Source organism: Phacochoerus africanus, chromosome 3, assembly GCF_016906955.1.
Source record: "Phacochoerus africanus isolate WHEZ1 chromosome 3, ROS_Pafr_v1, whole genome shotgun sequence".
Taxonomy (NCBI): Eukaryota; Metazoa; Chordata; class Mammalia; order Artiodactyla; family Suidae; genus Phacochoerus; species Phacochoerus africanus.
The window spans coordinates 157,910,735-157,934,055 of record NC_062546.1 but is presented as its reverse complement, the minus strand read 5'-3'; positions in this window follow the sequence as shown (position 1 = coordinate 157,934,055).

Here is a 23,321-nt window from a genome sequence, read left to right as displayed (position 1 = left end):
AAAGTTCTGTGGAACCCTAGCATTAATTGCATGCTGAGGTACTTGCAGCTTCCCATGAAAACTGTTTCTGCTTGTGTGCCTATAAAATAAAAACACAGCATAGAGGAAATGAAGGGATTGTTATTATGGAAACATAGTAATTTGCATGTATAATTATAAGTTTATGGCATATTATGTCATGTGACTAATATCACACATTGGAATTTCTATCCATTTCAAACTTAGGGATAGATATGTAACAGGGTATTTAGCTATGCAGTATCTTGTTTATAAAATAGTTTGAATTGAAGTTTATAGTAGAGTTGCAAATATAGTACATATGAGTTCCTTATACTCATCACCTAGACGTCCTTAAAGTTAATGTCTTACATAAACATGGTATCTGTCAAAGCTATGAAATAGTGGTAGATACAATACTCTCAACTAAATTATAGATTTTATTTGGACTTCAGCAGTTTTTGTATTAATGTCCTTTTTCTTATTCCAGAATCCCATTCAGGATACTATATGGTATTTAACTGTGGTGCTCCTTAGTCTCCTCAAGTTTATCCATCTTCTCTTTTCTCTCATAAACTTGACACTTTTGAAGAGTACTGGAAAGACTACCACAATGTACAGTGGACTTCTTATCACATATCAGAAGGTATATGATATAAACATGATTTCTTACTGGTAATGGTAACATGTATCACCTGGTTATAGTGATATTTTTCAAGTTTCTCTACTATAAAACTCCTATCTTTTTCTTTCTCTAATCTATTTGTTATAAATGAGACACTAATTCTAGGCCACACAAAAGGGAATTAAGGAAGGATATGAAAGGGAATTTCAGCTCCACCTCCTAGTGAGAAGGGTATCAAAGACTGTATAGAGATGTGTTAAAATCAACATTGATTGTAAAATCAATCAATAAATACATACTTTGGAGGTGATACTTTGAGCACATATCCTGTTTCTCCTTAAAGTTTCATCCATTCTGGTGTTTAATGATAAATTTTTTATCTTTTTTGCTCTTTTTACATTATTTGAAATCCTTCTGTAAGAGAGATCCATCACTTCTTCCACATCAATCTGTTTATCTAGTCTATCATTTACTTATATTCATATGGATTTAGATCTATTTATTTTATACTTTGTGTTACAATTTAATGCTATCATTCTATGAGAAAACTAGAATAGACTCAGTGGTGTTGATTTGGTATTAAAGATACTGGTGTGAACTCAGGTTTTCCAATATGGTTAGATTAGAGAGAGAGATGATAGATAGACAGATGATGATAGATAGATAGATGTAGAAATAGTGAAGTTGCACATGCATGTGTATATACACACATATATACAGTCCCTAGATCTCTCCACTGAGAGGGTCTGGAAAGGAGATGTTTCCTCTAAATATCATATTCTAATTAAAAGAAACTGGTAAGATTCCTTGGAAAAATGATTCCAGTTATGGGATATAAGGTGAGCCTAGAACAACTTACGCTTAAAATTCAGTAAATGTTCAAAGAAAAAGAAGATAGAACACTTAAACTATAAAATCTGTGCATAAAAATCATATTTATATTGATCTTTAAGTATATATAGTTTTATTATCATTTTCTCAATAATGATACCTATATGTTCCAAAGTATAAATGGTGTAATTCCTAAAAGTTCTGCCACATGTCTTCATATATCCTTTGACCCAGGGAAGAGTTAAGTAGATTATTTATCAACTATAGTTTAGATTTAGTTTTATTCTTATCTCCCCATAAATTTTTAGTAATATCTTTATGCTTATAAATCACTTTTAGTGTAACATTTTACGATGCTATAGTTATTGCTTAACGAAATTTTCACAATTTAACACATTTTATGAATAATCTTCCATGTGCTACTAGATATTAGTAATCAGTAAAGCAGATACTGTGCTGAGTTCAGCAAGTTCAGCAGGTAAGCATTCAAGTACCAACATGAATAATGAATGTCAAAAAAATAAAATAAAAAGAGATAAAAGTAATGTCCCAAGGTAATGTAAAATAAGAGGCTCTAACCCAGTACAGGAGGAAAGGACACTTAAGGTGAAATAGTTTAGCCTGACAGTGGGGCAGTGGGTGGGACATGTTCAAAGCATGGAAGAACATGGCTAGAAGCTGTTTTAGCATAAGGCACTTTGCAAGAGAAGCTGGTCTATCCAGGCAGTTTTAGCTGTGGTTATGGTATCTTTTCTTACACCAAGGTTTTGATAAACTACTTTCAGACATTTCTTTCCTAGTGAAAAAAAAATTCAAAGAAATATTTCTGCATATATATCAGAATACAAAAGAAAAAATGTATATAGGATGAATTTATTCTAATTTTGTATTAAACATATAGAGTTTTAGTACTTAAGTGTATGTAAATATATTTTATATGCATGTGTTTTTTAAACATTTTATAAGTAATGAAATACTTTGAAAATGTTTAATGTATTATAAATTAGCCATGCACCACATGTAGCCTAAATGTTTATCCTCTATCTTAAAAGTAAAATTATTGTTTTTTGATTCTGTGCTATCTTCCTAATGAACTCATAGCATTATCTGAAGTATGTCTATAAGTTTAGTAGGAAGCATATTAAAAAACAAAGTGTTTTCCAAATTTCTAATGACCTATGCAACTTGGACCTAAACCTAGTTGGCAGGCACTTAAATATGGATTTGCTTCTTTTAATAAAGTGCTTATTTAGAAAATATTCTAAATCATTGTTCTTAAGAACAAAATAGTCATATTTGGTAAAGCAACAGTGACATCCAGTGACAATTTAGATATATTCGAGGAATATTGTTTAGATTTGCCATACAAGCAAAGGAAAAGTTATTAAATATTAATCTGCACACTTTTTCATTTGCTTTAGATACTCTAAGAGTGTCCATAAAAATATCATTGAGTTAAAATAAAAACCAGTCAGTGTTGGGGGGTGGGGGGATGTTCTGGGGGTTTGAGATGGAAATGCTGTAAAATTGGTTGTGATGATCATTGTACAGCTATAAATGTAATAAAATTCATCAAGTAATTTTAAAAAAACCAGTGATTTAGAGAATGCAAAGATAAGCCATAGACTGAGAGAAGATATTTGCAAAATGTGTCAGATAAGGGACTTGTATCTAAAATACACAAAGAACTCAATACATATGTAAAAAAGGGAATTGCAAATTAAAACAATGATATATTACTATACACCTACTAAAATGGCTAAAAGATTTTTTTTTTTAAGTGATTAAACCAAATGTTGGCAAGGATAGAGAGCAATAGGATTTCTCATTTGTTGCTGTTTGGAATATAAAACATTACAGCCATTTTGCTGCCAAAATTTGGCAGTTTCTTACAAAGCTAAACACTGCCTTTATAATCCAGCAATTGTGTTCCTTGGTATTTACCCATACAAGTTGAAAACAGCTCCACACAAAAACGTGCACACAAATATTTATAGCAGTTTTAATCATAATTACCCCAAACTGGAAGAAATTAAAATGCCTTTAAATATGTGAGTAGATAAACAAATTGTGGTATATCCACACAACTGGGTGGTATTTAGCCATAAAAATATGAGCTAATAAGACACAAAAAAGCAGAGGAAAGCTAAATGCATATTTCCAATGAAATGAAGCCAGTCTAAAAAGACTATGTATTGTGTGATTTTAATTATAATGACATTCTGGGAAAAAAAACTAAAGAGAGATTTAAAAAATTCAGCAGTTATCAAAGGGCGGTTGCAGATGGGATAAATAGTTGAAACACAGAAGAGTTTTAGGGTAGTGAAACTATTCCATAGGATACTGTAATGGTGGATTCATGGCATTATACATTTGTCAAAATCCACAGAACTGTACAATTGTGAACCTTAATGTAAACTATAGACTTTGGTTAATAATAATGCAACAATATTGATTTATCAATTGCAAAAATTGTACCACACTAATGCATGATGTTAATAATAATGGAAACTTTGTGTGGGGTTATATGGAATCTACCTTCTCATTTTTTCTATAAATCTGCTCTCTTAAAAAGTAAAGTCTATTAATTTTAAAAAGTCAATCAATAATATTATCATTCTGAGATTAATCTTTATCACTGAATTATGGTCTTTTATGGAATGGTGGATTGTCACCAAAATATTGAACAATCTTATCCGTAATTCTTGTTGAATATGTGGAGCAACGAATCTTGAGTAATATAGTGATTGGGTAGCTATGTGACTTTTAATTGCAAAAGTTAAATTGGGTGTTGTATATGTTTGGGATGAGGAGGACTTAACAATCATGTTATTTTGCTCTGTCTGCATTATTCAGTATTTTCATTAGTATCATTGATATTGAACACTTATAACTCACCATTTCTAAAAGCATAGTGGAAAAGTTAATACAATGGACAGCAAAAAAAAAAAAAAAAAAGAAAAAAAAGAAAAAAGAAAGAAAGAAAGAAAATCACAATTTAATGCTGTCATAATAGGCTGAAAAAAATGGACTGTCCTAGTATGAAACTAACAAGGATACATACAAAATGGCACATCAATCACAAAAATATACTATAATGGAGATGTAATTTGATAATGGCTTACACTGAAGCATAAATGTTACAAAGAATCTTAAACACAAATACAGTATGACCTGTTTGTGATAGAGGTTTTTATTTAGTCTGCCTTAGTCTGCCTTAATATCTATCTTTAGGAGTTCCCGTCGTGGCGCAGTGGTTAACGATATCCGACTAGGAACCATGAGGTTGCGGGTTCGGTCCCTGCCCTTGCTCAGTGGGTTAACGATCCGGCATTGCGTGTGAGCTGTGGTGTAGGTTGCAGACGCGCGGCTCGGATCCCGCGTTGCTGTGGTTCTGGCATAGGCCGGTGGCCACAGCTCCGATTCAACCCCTAGCCTGGGAACCTCCATATGCCGCGGGAGCGGCCCAAGAAATAGCAACAACAACAACAACAAAAAGACAAAAAAAAAATCTGTCTTTATTCTGTTTTATTTGAAAACAAAGGGAGGAAATAAGCCAAACGTGAACTCCAGCTGGTTAGGCTACATCTGGAGTACTGTGTTCAGTCCTTGTTACCTCATTCTGAAAGGGACCATTGACAAATGAAAGCATCTTGAGAAAACATAAGTGTTGAAACATGTAATCTGAGGGCTGAAGAGAGGGCTTGAACTTGAGAATGTTTAAGAAAGAAAAGCAGATAATCAGTAACAGCTATCTTTAAATAATTGAAGGCTCCCTCTGGGAGATAATATTTCCCTCTTCTTACAAGGAAACTGAACAATAGGTAAAAATTACAGGGAACAAGTTTTGGTTCAATGATTTTCACTTAAGTTGTTGATGCTGAATTTGATTATATTAACATAACATTAAGATACTTTACTTATTGATGTATTTTATTTTAAACATAACTAGAACCCATCTCTATTTTTGTGCAACATATGTAAAATCAAATGATGGAAATCTTGAGACAGATTTTTGCAGCTAATTACCAATTATGAAATAATAAATTATATCAGTGTCTCTTTATGTGAAAAACTCTCCTTCTTGTAATCTTTAAGTTGACTAGTATTCTTCTTTCATCAAAATACTAGTATGGGCATATAGTCTCAAGTGAAAGAAGCAAAAATGTGTAAAGATAATCATCTCCATGCATACATTTCCTTTCCCACAACCTTGAATTAGTAAGCCTCAAGAGTCTTTTGTATATTCTTCCATACTTCATTCATATGAATGTATTAAGTATATGCACATGTAAAGGTTATTATTTTCTTTTACAAAAATATGGATCCCAAATAGTACACTGTAACATAAAAAAAAACAACAACCCTTGACAAATATATTGACCATTCCTAGGTGAGAAATTTTGTTCAATCTTTCTTCAATTGATGGGTATTCACATTATTATAGTTTTTAATTTTATATTGCAATCATGTTGCTTACAACAAACATCTTTGTCTATGTCTGCATTTAATTACTATTGCTTTTATTTTTATATGATATTCTATAGGACCTTTTAAAAAAGTGGCAATGCTAGGTTAAAGATTGTGTGTATTTATTTTGTTTAATAGATACTACAAATTACTTTTTTAAAAAATTATAGCAAATCAGGTAAGAAAATGAAAGAGAATTTCACTTCCCCCATTGTGTTATACCACTGGATATTACCAAATTGTAAAGTTTGGTAAATCTGAAGGCAAAAATATTATTTAATTATTGCTTTAATTTGCATTCCCTTGAGTGAAGTTAAAAACATTTTTTATGATGTTGTTATATTTTTCTTCAGTAAATTTTCCATTGTATTAGGATAATTTAGGATATGCTGTGGTAATATATTAACTCAGAAACTTTGAAGGCATAACACAGGAAAATTTTATTTCTCAATTATGTTACATGTCCAAAGTAGGTTAGCAGTAGGCCCAGATCCACAGTCACTCAAGAGACTCAGACTAAAAAATGTTCTTTGATGGTGTATTTGAACCACCTGCAATATTTGTTCCAAGGGAGCTTCCAAAGGAGGCATATTAGCTCATAGCAGCCTTGGATTCCAAATAATAGCCTTCAGTTCTTTTTACACTAACTAGTCCCATAGCACCAATCTCAGTTTCAGTAGGGCTGGGAAATACAAGCTAGCAGTATTTGGTGAATATTGGATGGCTACTAACCATGTCTACTAATCATGTCTAAAACTGCCATTTTTATAACTTGATATTTGTTTTTTCTTACATCAATTTATCAGAAGTATTTATATGAGATACTAGCTTTTTATAGATTATATTAAGATACAATCTTTTAGCCTATGATTTATTTGTCTTTAGCTATTTTGTGGTATCTTTTGCCATAAAACAAAAAACCCTCCATTTTTCTACTATTATGCTTATAGAATATTTATTTTCTTTATTTAAATGTTTACTTCATTGACATTGATTTTTAAATAATGAAGTAGGTATCTGGCTTTTCTTCTGTTAGCTGATTATCAACCTCATCCATTTATTAAATAATCTATTTCCCAGTGAATTAAATATTTCCTTTATAATACTATATTAGGTTCCTTAGTAGGATTTATATCTGGTCAAGAACTGCTTTGTATATTTTCCACTAGTTACTGTGTGCCTTGATATAACAATACATTTTCTTTTGCATACAATGTTTTCATACTAAAATTTAATATCTAATACATAAGAGTAAAACGTCCTCTTCCAATTATTCTTCAGAATTTTACTAGGTGTAATTTTTCTGAACCATAAACACCTACTTAAGAGTTGTGGGTTAAGGATCCAATGTTGTCTCTGTGAGGAGGCAGGTTTAATCCCTGGCCTGGCTCAGTGGAGTAAGTATCTGGTATTGCTGTGGCTGTGGTGTAGGTTGCAGATGCAGCTCAGATTGGCATTGCCATGGCTATGGCAGAGGCAACAGCTGTAGCTAGGATTCAACCTTGGCCCAGGAACTTCCATATGCTACAGGTAGAGCCTTAAAAAAAAAAAGAAAAAGAAAAAAAAATCTATATAAAATGTAAGGTAAAGTCATGTTATTATGGGCTTGCTTGAAATTATTAATTTTATAATTACTTTTATTTGGCTACATGGTTTCTCCACTTGGGGCAGATTGTAAAAAAGAAATTATATAGGCTTTCCATTTTTTCCATAAAATTTATTTATAGACATTTTATCATTTACTATTTATATATTGATTATTTGTTCCATAAGAGGGTATTTTTATTTCCATTTATTGATGGCAATTGTTAGTAGAGATAAAAAGCTATACTGACTTTTATGTATTAGTTTAAATAATCAATAAATTTTCTCATTGGTATACTCACGGTTTCTTTAATTTTCTAAGTATACATTCAAGTTATCTAGATCTAAGAGTAAGTTTCTTTCCCTTTTTTAATGTATACACTTGTTTTATTTTTTATTGTTTTGTCACATTATCTAGAACAAAACCAAAAGGACTTTCTGCAGTAATGTAAACGTTTTAAACCTTCACTGGCAATAGGTAGTTACTAGGCACATACAGCTAGTATGACTGTAGAACTGACTTTTTAGTTTCATTTGATTTTAATTAATTTAAATTTAAATGGTCACGCATAGGAGTTCCCGTCATGGCTCAGTGGTTAATGAATCTGACTAGGAACTATGAGGTTGTGGGTTTGATCCCTGGCCTTGCTCAGTGGGTTAAGGATCCAGTGTTACCGTGAGCTGTAGTATAGGTTGCAGACAAGGCTCAGATCCTGCGTAGCCATGGCCCTAGCGTAGGTCGGCAGCTACAGCTCTGATTGGACCCATAGCCTGGGAACCTTCATATGCCACAGGTGCGGCCCTAGAAAAGATAAAAATTAAATAAATAAAAAATAAATGGTCACATATAAACAGCAGCTACTACTATACTGGACAGTGCATATCTAAAACACCAAAAATAATCTTGAAAAATATCATGATAATAGACATCCCATATTCTTATTATTTTAATTATCTCAGCATTTCACTATTTTTTATGTTGTGTGCTGGATTATTTACAAGTGTTAGTGAATACTCTTCATTATTTTTTAATTATTTTTTCCTTTTTACAACCATACCTGTGACATATGGAAGTTCCTGGGCTACGGTCAAATAATTATTTTTATTATTTTTTCATTATTTTTTATTTTTTATAACCATACCTGTGGCATATGGAAGTTCCTGGGCTAGGGTCAAATCTGAGCTGCAGCTGCCAGCCTTTGCCACAGCCACAGCAACATGGGATCTGAGCTGCATCTGCAACTTACCGCACAGCTTGTGGCAATGCTGGATCCTTAACCCACTGAGTGAGGCCAGGGATCAAAATCACATACTCATGGATGCTAGTTGAGTTCTTAACCCAGTGAACCACAACAGGAACTCCCAAAATTCTTCATTATTTTTGACTAGTTTCCTTCCATTTCTATTTTCTTAATGAAGTTTAGAAATTTAACTGAAATTGGAAACAGAATTATAGCAAATACTTTTTGGCATATAGTTTTTCTTTTTTAATGTATATATGTAAATACTTAAGATTGATGTCCTAACTTTGAACCAAACATATTTTTGTCTAAATTCTATTTTTTGTTATTCTTTTCACATCATGGGAATTTATTTTTTTATATAATGTATTTAGAATGTTAATAGCACTAAGTGAATTATTCTAGAATTTCTTAACATGTTATAATATGAAAGTTATGGTAAATATATAAAATGACATGAGAAACATTCAGTTTCTCTATGACAGAATACTTCATATTACATAGAGCTTTAAATTTTAAAGAGTTCAATTATAAAACAGTAAGAGTCTTATGGCTCTCTTAATGGGAGATTTCTAAATATCTTTCTGATTGTTTTCTGTAATTATTATTATTCAGCGATTACTTTGTTTTTGAAGTCATTCTTGATAATTTATAATTTGATAGGAAATAATCTATTTTTTCTAGGTTTTCTAACTTATTGCCATAGTTTTGCTCATAATTTTTATAATTCCTTTATTCTTTTATCTTCTTTTTCTGGAGTTATATCTATTTTGTCAAATAAATATTACATAATTTTGCTATCTCAGTTCTTTTGTCAGATTTGTTGAGACCATCTAATTGGTGTTTCTTTTTCTTCTGAGTTTTTTTTTTTCATTCTTTTTTTTTTGTCTTTTGTTGTTGTTGTTATTGTTGTTATTGTTGTTGTTGCTATTTCTTGGGCCACTCCCGCGGCATATGGAGGTTCCCAGGCTAGGGGTTGAATCGGAGCTGTAGCCACTGGCCTACGCCAGAGCCACAGCAACACGGGATCCGAGCCGCGTCTGCAACCTACACCACAGCTCACGGCAATGCCAGATCGTTAACCCACTGAGCAAGGGCAGGGACCGAACCTGCAACCTCATGGTTCCTAGTCGGATTCATTAACCACTGCGCCACGACGGGAACTCCCCTTCATTCATTTTTTAAAGTTTTATCAAAGTATGGTTGATTTACAATGTGGTGATAATTTCTGCTGTACAGCAGTGATTTAGTTATACATGTACACACATCCATTCTCTTTAGGTTTTTTCCCCCACAGATTATCACAGAATATTGGGTAGAGTTCTCTGTGCTATACGGCAGGTCCCCATTGGCCAGTCATTCCATATACCTCAGTATGCATATGTCTAATTAGCATTTCTAAAGAAGTTTTTGGCCAATTGGTTTAGACTACATTGTACTGTTTTCTATTAAATTATTTCAATATTTATGGATCTACATTCCATTTCTTTAGCTTCATTTTAGTTCTTTTTCTAATGTTTCAATTGGGATCCTTCATCAGTCTTTCTTATTATCTTCTTAAATCTGCACTAGCTGCATTACACTAGTCTTATAATAAATTCTTCTAATTAAAAAAAATTTTAAGGCCTTCCCATCGTGGTCCAGCAGAAATGCATCCAACTAGAAACCATGAGGTTGCGGGTTCAATCCTTGGCCTCACTCAGTGGGTTAAGGATCTGGCGTTGCTGTGAGCTGTGATGTAGGTCACAGACGTGGCTCAGATCCCACGTTGCTGTGGCTGTGGTGTAGGCTGGCAGCTGTAGTTCCAATTCGACCCCTAGTCTCCATATGCTGTGGGAGCGGCCCTAAAAAAAAAAGTCCCATTTTCTCTTTTATCTCAACAATTTTGCTTTATTTTTTTAAAAGAAAAAATGTCTTTATTTCAATGGAAGAAAAAATATACCAAGTATGACACAAGGCCAATTCCCACCTATTGGCAAGATATATTTTCCTGAGGAATATTGTTGTGTTTATTCCTCTAGCATTTTTTCATTCCTGATTTTTAGGGTGGCCCTTCTGTGAGGAGTTTCTTTGTCCCAGCTGTTATGATGTTTAATCCAGAGATGCTGGCTTCTGATCTGAGAGTCCCAAGACACAGCATAAGGAAAACGAAGCTTTCAAGTATTTCTGCATCTTATTGTCCAAACTCATTGGAATTAGCACTTTCATCTCTGGTCAATCCTGAGTTGTTTTCAACTCTAACTTCATCTTTCCTCTCCCCAAGATAGCAACATAATTATTAATGGTAAAAGATCCACTTCTGTGTTCATAGTTCAAGTTACTTAGGCTCCACACAAATCTCAATTTATTCTTTTTTTTCATTTTTTCTGCCTCTTCTTCCCTCTACTCAAGTAAAATATAGGGAAAATATTTACTTACAGGAACTTTTTTTTCCTAAGACAAAAACTAGATTTTTGTTTTTATTAGCATAACTAGGAAAAGCAAGGTAATCTTTAAAAAGGATAACCACTGGTTTTGATCTTAATGTTGCTCCATGGGATGGCTTGAAACTTCCAGCAAGGAAAGTCACAACATTTCATTATAGAGATACCCAAAGATGGCTACTTCCTGCCCCCTCTTGCCCTCAGCCTGCATTAATGTTAAGGTGAAATAGTCCTGGAGGGTCCTGTATTTTATGCCTGGCCTGTTGTAGGACTAGGCAGATAAGGAACTAGAGGTAAGCAGAATTAATCTTTTTGTTTTTTTAATTGGGGTCCTTGTAATTTTTTAAAAATGATTTTTATTTTTTCCATTATAGTTGGTTTACAGTATTCTGTCAATTTTCTACTGTATAGCAAAATGACCCTGTCGCATATGCATATGTACATTCTTTTTCTCACATTAACCTCCATCATTCTCCATCATAAATGACTAGATATAGTTCCCAGTGCTATACAGCAGGATCTCATTGCTTATCCATTTCAAAGGCAATAGTTTGCATCTATTAACCCCACAAGTCAGTTCTCCAAGTCCATGAGGTTTTTTTCTGTGGAAAGAATCATCTGTACCATATATTAGATTCCAGATATAAGTGATATCATATGGAATTTGTCTTTCTCTTTCTGACTTCATTCAGTATGAGAGTCTCTAGTTTCATCCATGTTGCTGCAAATGGCATTATTTTGTTCTTTTTTATGGCTGAGTGGTATTCCATCATGTATATATGCCATATCTTCTTAATCCATTCATCTTTTGATGGACATTTAGATTGTTTCCTTGTCTTGGTTATTGTGAATAGTGCTGCAATGAAAATATGGGTGCATGTGTCTTTTTAAAGGAAAGTTTTGTCCAGATATATGTCAAAGAGTGGGACTGCTATTTTCTTAGGTCAGATTCCCAAGGCAACAGAAATAAAAGCAAAAATAAACCAATGGGACCTAATCAAACTGACAAGCATTTGCAGAGCAAAGGAACCATAAAAAAACAAAAAGACAACCTACAGAATGAAAGAAACAGTTTCAAATGGTGCAATTTACAAGGGTTTAATCTCTAAAATATACAAGAAAATATACAAACAACTTATATAGTCAACAGCAAAAAAAAAAAAAACACGAAAACACACAGATGGTTAACAGGCACATGAAAAATGCTGCACATAATTATTAAAAAAAATGCAGATCAAAGCTACTGTGACGTACCACCTCACACCTGTCAGAATGGCCATCATTAACAAGTCAACATTGGAGTTCCCATCGTGGCGCAGTGGTTAATGAATCCTACTAGGAACCATGAGGTTGCGGGTTCGATCCCTGCCCTTGCTCAGTGGGTTAACGATCCAGCGTTGCCGTGAGCTGTGGTGTAGGTTGCAGACGCGGCTTGGATCCCGTGTTGCTGTGGCTCTGGCATAGGCCGGTGGCTATAGCTGCGATTCGACCCCTAGCCTGGGAACCTCCATATGCCACAGGAGCGGCCCAAGAAATGGCAAAAAGACAAAACAAAACAAAACAAAAACAAGTCAACAAATAACAAATGCTGGAGAGGGTGTGGAGAAAAGGGTACCCTCATACACTGTTAGTAGTAATGCAAATTGGTACAGCCACTATGGAAAACATTACGGAGGTACCTCACAAACTAAATATGGAAAACAATATGACCCAGAATTAATACTAAAGTCCTCAGAGTCCATGGTGAAAGAACTGATATGATCCTTGATATGCTAAAATTCAAGGGCAGAGCATTGAATGGTTAATGGTTGGAGCAGACTGTAGACCCAATCTGAGTCTAAAGGGTAGCCAGTAGAGATTTCTAGATGTCAAGTTCAAAGCATCTTCAGATGGAGTGAGGACAGGCAGCAGTAATCTGGTAGATTTTCTTGGTTAGCAGTTTGAATGTCTCTGATAATCTTTCTGAGTGGCCATATAGCAACAGGCACAAATATTGTCCATACATGAGCGATCATGGTCATTTTTGTTCACAAAGGTGTATTTTAACAAATTGCTATAAATCATAGTTAGCTTAAGAGAAAATGTTTCCTTAAATCTGGAAAACAAAAGATTAAAAAACTAGCAAGTTTTCAAAAAAAGTTATAAAATATTATAATTATGCTCCTCAGTTTATTCAGTCCTGTGTAATTAATTCTTGATCTTTTGTTAGCCGTTTAATGAATCCATTTTTTTTCTTAGAGTTCTGTAAGTTCTTACCTGGTTCAGTGGTATGATCTGAAAGTTAGCAGAAATATGTACTTGTTAGAGTCCTTTCCATGAATCGCCCTGAAGATGAAGCACCTTTGCAAAAGCATTAGATTTAAGAAATAAATGAAAAACAAAAAAAAAAACTTTCTATAAATGACGACCTAAAAATGACCATGTTGATAAAAGAATTGTTATTTCTGACATATGACATTTCAAGATGATAACTGGAATTGTGATTTATAACATTTCAGATTTTTAGTTCCGTGTTTACTAATAGACTTCCTATTATTCAGTTCCTTTTTAATAAAAGGTTAAAAGTAGGTAAACTTAGACATTTAGCAATTAAAATTTTAGTAGTTTATCTTATTTGGAAGTGATCTAGATATTCAATGAAGTGCCATCATTTATTTCAAATCAGCAGGTCTAAACCTGGAAGTTACAAAGATTTGGAAAACTATTTTTAAATACATATACTATAATATAAAATTGCCAAAAAGTTCACCTAAAAACTCTTCCTACTTACATCTATTGATATCATTTGCTTCCAATAATTCTGTTTAGATTACCTGTGAAAACTTCATTAGATAATAGAAAAAGTCAGTCATCATTCCAAAGAACTTTTCTTGATAATAGATTTTTATAATAGAGATAACATGAATTTATTTGGCTAGAAAACTCAGGTAAACTATAAGTAGTTTGTACATTATATTCAATGCTGGTAACTCTGAAAATATACCTATTTTAATTAAAGTAAACAAAAACTAGATTTTATTTACCAAAACTTATCCTAGGTCATGTAAACTTGAAAAACATTTGGATTAGTTTTTATATTTCTGAGTTTAAGGAATAGTTAATTTATAAGAGCCTATTTTTAAGACAAACAGAGTTCTTTTATGAATTAATTTTGCCAATACCATTTGGAGGTAGAGAAGAAAAATAATTGTATATACCTAATGTACATACATAAACATTTGTAAACATGCAGACATGATATTGTCACAGTTTCCTCAGTCCCTGTCTCACTGTAACAAAGCATTGGAACAGCCGACATTTTACAAATTTATTAAAGCAAAGTACATTTTTAGAGAGGAAGATAGGACTCATATGCCCCATTAGGGGAAAGGCCAAGGGGACTCAGGATCTGTGGTAAATCACGAAGCAAGCATATGGCCTGGGTGAATCTTTAAGAAAGCTATAGATTTTAAGGTCTTCAGAGATGCAGGCCAGTTAAAGCATTTTGGCAGCCATGATTAACAACCGAGAACCTTTTTCAAACAAAGAAAAACTCCATGATGGCCGTTTAGCTCCTCTCTTTCCTTCCTGCTGCATAAAATCTTTAAGAAAGGTTAGAATTTCAGGTAACTTTTTTTGATCTCAGTTTCTACTTGATTTTCTCCTGTTGTCTTTTGTGTTATTACTGGAAAAGTTTGGATAGCATCACTGTGACCCCTCTTGCTGGGTGGTAACTTTCCTTTTCAGAGGGTCCCAATCTACTTGTGTGGAATTGGAGTCTGCTTCCACTTGCACTATCACACATAGTCTCTAGGGAAAGTCCCTAGGTTTCTGGAGTGTAATTCCAGAGCCTTGGCTTGATGGTATGCATAACACTGAGCAAAGCCTAGAGAGCGTCCATGGGGCTTTGCATTTACACATGGAGTTGCAATACCTCCTCAGGGTTCTTTTGGAGGTGCTGGCGCCAGATATTTAAAACATTTGTATTTGTTCTTTTTTGTTTTTTTCTTTTAGCAACATCTTGCCAGTGGTTGAGCCTACACTATCCCATTGGATCAGGGAATGAACACCCACGATACTGAGTGAAATGAGCATAGGCTTCTGTTGTATTTTCCCACTGATGATGCTATTCATTTCCATTTCAAGGCTGTTTAGTTTTTCTGAGTTAGGACTAGTCCAGAAATGACCCACCAACTCAGGGTTCACAGATGGAGGTCTCCCATCCTCCTCACCTATGAGAATTCTTTCCTCATGCTGTGTGTGTGTGTGTGTGTGTGTGTGTGTGTGTGTGTCTTTTCGAGGGCCACACCTGTGGCATATGGAGGTTCCCAGGCTAGGGGTCGAATCAGAGCTGTAGACACCAGCCTACGCCAGAGCCACAGCAGTGCGTATCTGAGCCATGTCTGCAACCTACATCACAGCTCATGACAACCCTGGATCCTTAACCCACTGAGCGAGGCCAGGGATCGAACCCACAACCTCATGGTTCCTAGTCAGATTTATTAACCACTGAGCCACAACAGGAACTCCTCCTCATGCCTTTTGATGAGACGGTTTCTTCAGGCAGTGACTACAGCCTTTCAATTCAATCCACCCTCCTTACCTCTCCTTGATCTTGAGGCATAGAAGACTCTCGTATATATTAATAGTTAATAATTTTTATAAGTTATTAGCTATTTTAAAATAGACTTTTATAAATAATGGTCTGATCATCTCATTAGACCATATGGCCTTGATCACACTGCTCTGGGAAGATCTTCGGATCATTATGGCAGCCCCAATATTTTGAATTGGATACTACATATAGCATGTGACAAAGATGATATCTGAAAGCACAGAGCATCAGCACAGAACCTCAGCAAGCAGTGTTACTTCCCCAGATGGTGTTACCCATCTGAGTTAGGTTGTTAGTAAGTTGCAGGTAAAAGGCCTTCCTTTTGGTTAAATGAAAAGGCAATCTTGCAGTCTTGTTGACTACGCCAATTTTTTGTGCTGGTCTCAGCCTATCAAAACAAATGTTGTGGCTGGATGGATCCTTAGGATTCTTATTATGATTGCAAGATGCCCTGTGGCAATAACCATCAGGAAACTTAAAAAAAAATGTATTACTTACAAGATCTGGATATTACTTAGCACACCTGGGGTTACATAGCAAGGTCTTAGTGGAGAGAGTACTGACCTGGGTTTCTGCTTTTATTGAGGTTGAAGATGGAAGCCTAGGGTTTTGTAGACTCACTACTTATTACTGAATTTAAAATATGAGTGGGATTTTAAAGCAAGGAAGAGAAAAGGCAGGTAGCCCAAATGGTCAGTTGTGGAAATCAACCAAGATCACTCAAACAAAGGAGCCTCAGTGGGGGAAGGCCACCTGGTTTTTAATCTAGTCTAGCCAATGACTAGATTAATAAAATGTGTTTATTCAAGACAGCCATCTTTGAAGTAGATGCCTCTTTGAAGTGGATGCCTCTTTGAAGTAGACGTCTCAGCAATCAAAGTTAGGCACTTGCATTACAAAAAAGAAAAAAGATGTCAGGATTTACACTACAATCATTTTGGTTCACTGATTCAGAAACAAGAAACAGAAAAGGAAATTTAGTAATAACTTAAATAACAAACTGTATAAGTCACAGATGGTGTATTTCTAGTTATGTGCAAGAACAGGAAGAGACAATGCAGGCAACAGCAAATAAAAAGAAAGATTCATTCTGTGATCCATCACAGGAATTTCACAAGTAAGTACATTACTTAAATGTATACCCAAAACTATTGCCTATAGAAAGCATGAAATAATCATTCTAATCTATGAAGTATGGGTTCTGTGTACATTTATGGTCTGTGAAAAAGATGAAAAAGAAGATAATCAGTTGGAAGTTCCATGAAGCAAATGGATTAAATAGCATCTAAAACACAGATAATTAGACCTGTTATGGAACATTAAGTGATCTGGATTTATTTTCTCTGTTAAAGACCCTGAATGAGATTGGATATGGACTAAAGTACATGAAAGCTTTTTCCAAATATTTTTCCAAATAGGGCAAAGGATTTATGTCAAATTTAAGGAGTGCTTTCTGGGCAAAAATGATTAACATAAGAAAACACTGGTGATAGAAACTGTAGATTTCCGCTTGCTCACAGCCATTCTGCAAATAGGCTTCTGTATTAAAGTAGCTTAATACATTTGGCCTAGTGATAAAGTGTGAATTATACAGTTGTATGTCTCCAATTGATGCAATTGATGCAATTGCTATGGAGCAAATACACAGGTTAGCTCATATACAAGTCAAGAACTCTTGGCCCTAATGTGGATTTTAGTTTAGTGGGAATCTAATTCCAGATTTTTATCTTGGGGTGACCTGAGTCCTAGTGTTACAGGCTTCAAATCCCCTTCAAGGAGGTTAAACCCAAAAGCCTCTAGCCATGTCTCATTGTAACAGATCCTTCCCCCACCTAGAGTACCTGGCCTGCTCCTTCCTACTCCTTACTAGAAAAGGTGTGTAGACTCCTCACCTCTCCTCTATTTCACCTGGTCCCCACCCAGATGAGGTGTCCTGCCCAGAACCAATCTGAGAATCAAAACACACCCCATACAAAGACCAGTCAACCCTCAGCCCTTATGCATGCAGAGTGGGCTGGGGTTGGGGGTAGGGTGTGAGGTGGAGGGGAAGTGGAGAGAGGTTGGCGGGGCAAGAATCAGGTCCAACTAAGGTCCACAGCATGGGGATATAAAAACAATTGTAAAGCGAGGCAGGCCCTCTTTTTTACTTCCGTGGTGACCCATGTGTGCTCTCAATCTTTCTCTTTCTTTCTCTGAAAATTTGTAACATGCCTGCCATTTCAATGTTTTGCTGTAGTAGGGCTGGGCCAAGGAAACAATACAATTCTATCATTCTGGTGTAAATTCTGTCATTAGAAAAGTGATAAGGCTGCATTGTGAGTAGGAGCTTGGGTTTAGACTTTGAATAGAAAAAATTGAGCCATTGCAAAGCAAAGCACCCTAACAGATGAGAGATAACTATGTCTGGGGCCAAATGGTCCAAGGTCTCAGAGATGGTCTAAGAAAGCTCCCTGAAGAGTGAAACCTGAATTGATAGGTAGATCTGAGGCAGTTTTCACTTTAGGCAGAAGGAAAGTACATACAAAAAAGAGCAGTAAGTCACTTCTTCCCCCCCCCAAGAACTGCAAGATACCCAGCATAACTAGAATATAAGGCTCAATTGGGGATTATGAGATAACACTTCTAAAGGAAAGGCAATTCTTAGTTTATGAAGTACATTTTAAGGCAATATTGGGAATATGTATCTTATACTGAGGGAATTTAGATAATAACAAGTTCAGGGTAGTGTGAAGGAACTGCATGAGTATAGGCAGTAATTTAATACATTTTCTTTAGAAAACCTAAAGCTAATAATAAAGTCAACTTACTTAGTCTTTTTTTTTTAATGCATCAGCAGATTTAAACAGTCAATGATAAAACACACCTCCCTGAAAAAATATTTAGTTTCTCTAATTCTAAAAAATTTCTGCAGTTATTGCTGAATTTTAATATTATATGTGCCAGTAGGGTAGATATTATTTTTTGAAAAAAGCTGCAATGATATTTCTAGTCCCATATGATCATCCGGAATTTTGTCACTCTTCCGCCTGGAGGTGGAAAACTTCTCCCTTTTGTTTGCCTTTGTGTGGGCGTCCATAACTGCTTTGTCGAGTATAGCACCAGAAGTGAGTTTTGGTAATAAGTAGCTCTATCTTGCAACGCTTGTTTTAGAACTCAGTCACCATTACTGTGAGGAATCCAAGTAGTTACTTGCAGAAGTTATATGGAGATGTTCTGGAAAACACTTGAACAAGAGGGCTTAATGTTCCCCTCAGCTGACTAAACTCTACACAGGTTTCCTCCTCTCTTCCTGACATTCTCGTTAGAATGTTTACTTTAGAAAACTTGGAATTGTCTATTCTTTCTTTTGCCTTTTTGAAATCTAAATCTCTTGGCCTCCTGCTAGTTTTAAAACCCAGGGAAGTCCTTCTTGACGACCAAAGAGCCATTCATTTGAAATGCAACCATTCAGAAAGATAGGACCCCTATTTCCCAGTGTCTGAAGGAGGGTGGGAGCCTGACTTTAATAAATGTAGATTAGGCAACACAGATGACCTAATCCCACAGACCAGACTCCCCCCTATGTCACCCAGTACTTTTCCACTGACTCACTCAAGCACTTAAAAACTCTTCAATCAATCTTCCTATTGCAATAGTCTATATCCCTATTGCAATATCCTTGAATAGTGTTCTTGCCTGTTTAACTCCTTCCAATGCATTTTTTTTTTCTTTGATTCACTCTCTGGTGAGGTCTCATCAACCTTTCAACATTTGAGTAAATGAATCTTAAAATTCCAGCACCCAGCTGTCTTCCTAGCTGCCTCAGCTGGTGCCACATGGAACAGATACAAACTGTCTTTACTTAGCCTACCCATATTACAGATATGCAAGCTAAATAAATGACTATTGTTTTTTTAAGCCACTGAGGATGGCTTAATTTTTTTTAAGCCATTTAGGATGGTTTGCTATGCATCACCACATAACTTGATTAATAATCCTCAAATTAGCACAATTTTGCTAATAACCCTTTGCTTTTATGTGGATGTTAATACTGATAACTCCCATAATACAGACCACCCAATTTACAGCTGTCCAGAATAATTCCAACTCCCTTCTTGTGCCATTTGGTTCTCTGATCCTGAGGAACCAGATATTCCTGCATTTAAAGAACAGATTCAAAAAATCTATGAGAACATGATGATTATAAAAAAGAAACAAAATTTATATTATTTCAGTTCTATCATTTCTTTATTCTCTATAGATTAAGTCTTAAGTGACTAGCTCCTCCTTTTTCAGTCCTCTCATCTATGGGGAATATTATGAGGACAGTCCAGCCACCCTTCTTTTCAGCACTTTGCTATTTTCCTCATAGTTAATACTATTACCAACTATTTTCCTCATAGTTAATACTATTACCAAACTCCTCTCCTCTTGTCAATCCAGTGGAGCTCAATATGGAAAACAACAACAAAAACAAAAAACAAACAACAACCAGAAAAATATACTAAAAAGCAATTACAGCAATGTCTGCATCTATTTTGGAATATCCAGTGTCTCCATACTTCAACTTCATGGTCATTAAAGAATAATTTTGTCATATAGTGGAGGGAGTTGTTAAAAAATAATTCACTCTGTTGTCATATGTTAGGTAGACCACTGGAATTATAATTTTAGAGTATATACTCTGAGACTACTGAAACTAGGCCTATTATACTTAGAACTTAGTGAGTATGTAATAGATATTTATAAAGTTAATGCATCAAATATTTACATAGGGAGTGAAATAGTCAGAGTTTTATTTGTAAAGAATCACACTGATATCAATTTGGACACTAAATTAGAGGAGGATAAGAGTGCAGTCAGGAAGACGAATATGACAATTTTTGAACAAAAAATGAAGAAGCAAGGTGGGTTTGGAAAATACTATTTAGGGCTATTATCCACAGGTCATAAGGGAGAAGGAGGAGTTAAGGGAAAGTTCGAGAGTATCAAGAAGAATGATAGATTTAGGAAGTCAGTGATATAATTCAGCTTTATACATGATGTCCTAGAAATGTCTCTTGAATATCCAAGAGGATATATCAGTAGATAAAACATTTTTGTTTAGAAGAGAAATATTAGAGAAAAATATAGGAGAGTCAATACATATGTGGCATACTTATACCAAGGATATGGGGGTGATAACTGAAGTTCAGCCTTTAGATTAGAAGAAAGAAATGTATAAAATCTTGGTGAAAAATCAGGAATTTGTGGATGGGCAGAGAAAGAGGAGCTACAGAATAAAAATGAGACAAAGACTTAGAAAACCATTTGGAAATTTCTAAAAAGAAACAGTGACTCCTGTCAAGGTGTGTAAAGAGATCAAGACAGTCACTGAAAAGTGTCTATTTGACTTAGCAAATAGGGAGTTATTGCAATCCTTAGGAGGGCCTTCATCACAACAGTGTGGGTAAACATTTGCTATGACCAGAGTACAGACTGGAAGATGCAGAAGTGAGTCTTTATTCTAAATGCCAAGAAAGAATATAAAATACTAAACAGAATGCAGGTTTAAGGAAGAGTTTTATTTCCTTTTTAAGAAGGATGAAACTTGATTATGTTATTGATGTACAGAAAGAACCAATGTGGAAAGAAAGTGATAGGAATAATTGATGGAGATACTTAAGGGTATAAGAGGAAATAAACACCAAACAATAATCTTCTGGACACACTATTAATGATTTACTCATTCAATATTTATTCCAACTTCCTTTTAGGATTGCTTCCCGTACCATGGAGACAGGTAAGCTTAAAACAGATCCCAGATAATCTCATGGCTAGAATTCCAAATGTATTTTAGACTCCATAATCAAATGCATCCACATAAGACTTGAATCAGAACTGAGGTTACTGATGAGGGAAGCAGAGGAGATAGTTCTCTAATTGTTGGCACATCTTGTGGAATAGGCAGCACAGTTCTGAAATGAGCAGGTATAATGGCACCAAATGCGTGTTGGCATTTGTCTGGAAACAGCAACTATAAAGACAACTTATCAATTCAGTAGACAAGTTCTCATTATGGAAAGAGCTGCTGCTGCTTTGGCAGCAGTTCTGCTATTGGTAATTTACATTAACATATCTTTTGACAGCTCTCTCAATGATTTATAACCCATTTAGAACACTGTAGCAAATATATTTATTTTTTAAACCACTTCATTGTGACATGACTGACATACAAAAATCTGTACATATTTAATTTTGCATCTTTGAAACAATCACCACAATCTAGGCCACAAACATATCTGTCATCTCCAGAAGTTTTCTTTTACCTTCTTTATTACTATTATTATTTCTCTTTTATGTAGTGAGAACACTTAAGATCTCCCTTCCGCAAAATTTCAGTATACAATACAGTATTCACTATAGTCACTAGGCTGTAGAAAAACCTTAGATTCTGTTTGCTTTAACTCAATCATGACCCATACAACTTAGATAAAAGGTATGAATAGAGAAAAGACTACTAGTGGGGAAGAGGAAATTTGACAACTCAGTCTCCTTCTTCTCCACAAGCAAAATAAAATTTTCTATTGAGAGTAAAGAATAAAGTGTTAGAGAAAGGACTTGAGGAATATTATAAATATTTTACTTTGTGTTGGTGTTCAAAAACTCGCCTTTATCTTGGTAGTTGTCCTTGTAGTTGGCCTCTTGTCTTGAAGGGAAAATGTCAATTTCTGAATTAATGGAATTCAATTACAGTATTCTGATTTCGGCAATGTAATAAAAATAACACAAAAATTTTTTGGCTAGAAATGCCTCAAGTGCTGAATAAAAATATAACTTTTCTGATAAAATGTATTATTGTGTTTATAGGACAGAATGAGAATTGCTGGGGGTAGGGGAGACAAGGAAGGCAGTGGAGATACTAAGCTGATCTGGGGGCTGCGGCTGGGCACTGAGTTTGGTTTTACATACCCTTGGGGACAAGAGATAAGTTTTGAGTCTATATAAAACAGGAGGTTAGAACTGAGGCACCTACAAAGAACTGAGATTATGCAAAGAATTACATAGTTACTGAAAAGGAAGACTATGGAAATACCTATCTACCTGCACAGGTAGATCATAAAAACATTTTGCTGGGATTGGAGCAGGAAAACAAGCTTCCCTTGATTACTTAAATCAGTGAGCATGCTTCTTAAGTGAGTTTGAGATCAAATTTGCACAACTCTAATGGTTTTGAAATGCCAGTAGAAATGAAAAAAAAAAAGCATCAAAATAGATGAAACTAGCACCACCATGGATTTTTTTATTTTTATTTTTTGCAAGCTTTGCACTGCACAGTGTTACCACCTTCAAGGAGAGTCATATCCTTCACATCATAAATTGTACATTTTATATAATAATTTTCCAGCAATGCTCCAGTAATGGCAGTAAGCTGTGCCGTTCTAATAAATTTGTGAACTGGAGACTGGCACTTGCCATCTGCTTCTACATGGATTGAATCATGAGCCACTGCAGCTGCTGACCCTAAACACCCCCTGAAAGGAGCTCAGGGTGGAGATCAGGAGTGAGGAACTCTGTGCTATGGGAAAACTGGCAGA